The sequence below is a fragment of the Suncus etruscus genome, chromosome 20, assembly GCF_024139225.1.
Source record: "Suncus etruscus isolate mSunEtr1 chromosome 20, mSunEtr1.pri.cur, whole genome shotgun sequence".
Classification (NCBI taxonomy): Eukaryota; Metazoa; Chordata; class Mammalia; order Eulipotyphla; family Soricidae; genus Suncus; species Suncus etruscus.
Genome location: NC_064867.1, coordinates 44,025,583 through 44,029,468, shown reverse-complemented (window position 1 = coordinate 44,029,468; position 3,886 = coordinate 44,025,583).

The window sequence follows — 3,886 nt, the reverse complement described above, 5'->3', positions numbered from 1 at the left end:
GTACTACTCTCTGGCTCTTGTCCTTTTATATTTTCTATACACTCACCAACTAAGCCTTTGGGGATCACTCATGGCGGGGCTCAGGGAACCATATGGAGTGATGAGGAATCCAATTCAGGTTGATTGCATGCAAGGCAAACACTTTACCCTCTGTGCTATCTCTCTGGCCCATGGCCCTTCTTTGTTTGTTTGTTTGTTTGTTTGTTTATGGGTCACACCCAGCAGTGCTCAGGGGTTACTCCTGGCTCTGTGCTCAGAAATCGCTCCTGGCAGGCATGGGCGGGGGGTGGGGGAACAACAATATGGGATGCTTGGATTTGATCCACCATCTGTCCTGGGTTGACTTTGTGCAAGGCAAATGCCCTAAAACTGTGCTATCTCTCCGGCCCCAGGCCTCTGTCTTTTTTTACTTTATTTATTTGGAGATGGGTTTGGGCCACACCAACAATGCTCAGGGATTTTCCCAGCTCTATATTCAGGAGGTCACATCTGGAAATGCTCAGTGAAATATGTGGTTCTGGGAATTGGCAGTAGGACATTAAAAGTACACACGCCAGGAGTGGGAGAGAAAGCATGGAGGTAGGGCATTTGCCTTGCATGCGAAAGGACAGTGCTTCAAATTGCGGCATCCCATATGGTCCCCTGAGCCTGCCAAGAGCGATTTCTGAGTGTAGAGCCAGGAGTAACCCCTGAGCACTACCTGGTGTGACCCCCCCCCAAAAAAAAAAAGAAAAAGAAAAAGAAAGAAAGAAAGGAAGAAAGGAAGGAAGGAAGGAAGGAAGAAAGAAAGAAAGGAAGGAAGGAGGGAGGGAGGGAGGGAGGGAGGGAGGGAGGGAGGGAGGGAGGGAGGGAGGGAGGGAGGGAGGATGAACATGGAATTAAACAGGCAACACCAAGAGGTGAAGGACGGGGCTGGAGCAATAGTACAGCAGTAGGGTGTTTACCTTGCACATGGCCAACTCAGGTGGACTCTGGTTCAATTCCTGGCATTGCATATGGTCTCCCGAGCCTGCCAGGAGTGATTTTTGAGCCCAGAGCCAGGAATAACCCCTGAGCACCATAGGGTGTGACACCCACCCCCCATAATGAGAGGTGAAGAATGGCATTCCTCCTCACAGGATTGTGTTGGGAAGGTTTTTTTTTTTTTTTTTTGGTTTTTGGGTCACACCCGGCAGTGCTCAGGGGTTACTCCTGGCTCTAGGCCCAGAAATCACTCCTGGCAGGCTCGGGGGACCATATGGAATGCCAGGATTCGAACCACCGACCTTCTGCATGCAAAGCAAACACCTTACCTCCATGCTAGCTCTCTGGCCCCGAGCATCATCTCTTTACATTGCCCTGGCCACACAGCAGAAACTGACAGGAGTCACTGCCCTCATCTGCTGACTGCCATTGCAGTATTCGCTTCCAGAGGGCCCTAGCAGTGGTGTCAATAGAGATATTTCTCTTTTCCAGTGCCATGAGATTGTGAACCTTTAGCTTCCCTAAAGTTTGGTGCTCTGACGGTGGAAAAGCTAAAACAGTTGGTAAATCCAACCAATTTGACCTTCAAAACTTACGAAGGCATGATGCATAGTTCGTGTCCGGAACTCAGGAACTGATGGCTATCAAACAGTTCATCGATGAACTCCTACCTACTGGGACTAACTTCACGCAGAGGCCTTGTATGGAAGTGTACCTGCAGCGTCACAGACTCCTGTAGCTCATCCTGAAACTTGTCATGTTTGCAGTGTTAAAATATTTTGCAAAGGGGCTGGAGAGTTAGCATGGAGGTAGGGCATTTGTTCTGCATGCAGAAGGGGGTGGTTTGAATCCCAGCATCCCATATGGTCCCCCAAGCCTGCCAGGAGTGATTTCTGAATTTAGATCCAGGAGTAACCCTGGAGCTCTGCCGGGTGTGACCCAAAAATAAAAAAAAATTTTTTTTTGAAAATACACATGAATGATATAGGATAATTATATCCCTTTGTGGGAAATATTGACCTTTGGAGTCAAAATACCTGCACAAAGACAAATATTGTATTTAGATACTATACCCCTGAGTTTACTAGTGTTATAAAAGAAGCAGCTACAGAGCCAGAAGGATAGAACAGCAGTAGAGCATTTGACTTGCACGCAGCCGACCCAGACAGACAGTGGTTCGAATCCCGGCATCCATATGGTCCTCCGTGCCTGCCAGAAATGATTACTGAGTGCAAAGCCAGGAGTAACCCGTAACCCTTGAGCACCGCCGGGTGTGGCCCAAAAAAAAAAAAAAAAAAAAAAAAGAAGCAGCTAGCTTCTTTTCCCCAGCTGTTATTCAGCAAACTAATAGAGTAATTCAGGAAAAAAATATATAAACAATGCATTTAATTGTCTCTATCCCCCATTGTCTGTTATTTTAACATCTCTGAGGAATTCAATTGAAGTTGAAGACATGTTATAGCATATTGATATATATTAAAACTGATACCTTAAATTCAGTGAAGTGCAACATTGTTTGATTTATAAGATTACTGAGGGACGGGCCGGGCGGTGGCGCAAGAGGTAAGGTGCCTGCCTTGCCTGCGCTAGCCTTGGACGGACCACAGTTCGATCCCCCGGCGTCCCATATGGTCCCCCAAGCCAGGAGCAACTTCTGAGCGCATAGCCAGGAGTAACCCCTGAGCGTTACCGGGTGTGGCCCAAAAACCAAAAAAAAAAAAAAAAAAAAAAAAAAGATTACTGAGGGACAAATTAACTCATATGAAATATTTAGGACTGTGCCCTGAAAATTATCTTTTTTGTTTGTTTGTTTTTGATTTCTGAGTCACACCGGTGGCACTCAGGGGTTACTCCTGGCTCTATGCTCAAAAATCACCCCTGGCAGGCTCAGGGGACCATATGGGATGCTGGGAATCAAACCATCATCTCCTGGGTTGACCACGTGCAAGGCAAACGCCCTACCACTGTGCTGTCTCTCTGGTTCCCCTGCAAGTTATCTTAATGGGCTATCATTATATATTAGGCATATAATCTCTTTTTTTTTTTTTTTTTGGTTTTTGGGCCACACCCTGTGACGCTCAGGGGTTACTCCTGGCTATGCGCTCAGAAGTTGCTCCTGGCTTCTTGGGGGACCATATGGGACGCCGGGGGATCGAACCGCGGTCCGTCCTAGGCTAGCACAGGCAAGGCAGGCACCTTACCTCCAGCGCCACCGCCCGGCCCCAGGCATATAATCTCTTAAAAAAACTTCTTTAGGGTGGTCGGAGAGATAGCATGGAGGTAAAGCGTTTTGCCTTGCATGCAGAAGGTCATTGGTTCGAACTATGGCATCCCAGATGTCCCCCAAGCCTGCCAGGAGTGATTTCTGAGAGTGGAGCCAAGAGGAACCCCTGATCGCTACCGGGTGTGATCCAAAAACCAAAACAAACAAACAAACAAAAAAAAAAAAAACCTTCTTTAGGGGGCCAGTATATTGGTCAGAGTATTTGTCTTGCATGCAGCTGATCTAGGTTCAATCTCTGATATTTCATATGGTCCCTAAGCCATCCAAAAGTGATGCAGAGCCAGGAATAAGTCCTGAGCACCACCAAATGTGGCCCCCAAAGCAAAAACAAAACAAAACAAGTCTTTTTTTTTTTTTTCTTTTTGAGCAACATTACAGTGAGTAAGGCATTTGTCTTGCATGCAGCCAACTGGGGCTGACCCAGCTTCGAACCTTGGCATCCCATATGATCCCCTTAACCTGCCAGGAGTAATTTCTGAGCACAGAGCCAGGAGTAACCCCTGAGCACCAACAGGTGTGGCCCCGAAACAAACAAAACAACAAAACAAAAGAGTGCCTTCTCTAGGATTGGGAATGTAGCTTAGAAGTAGAGTGCCTTGGGCCCGGAGAGATAGCACAGCGGCATTTGCCTAGCAAGCA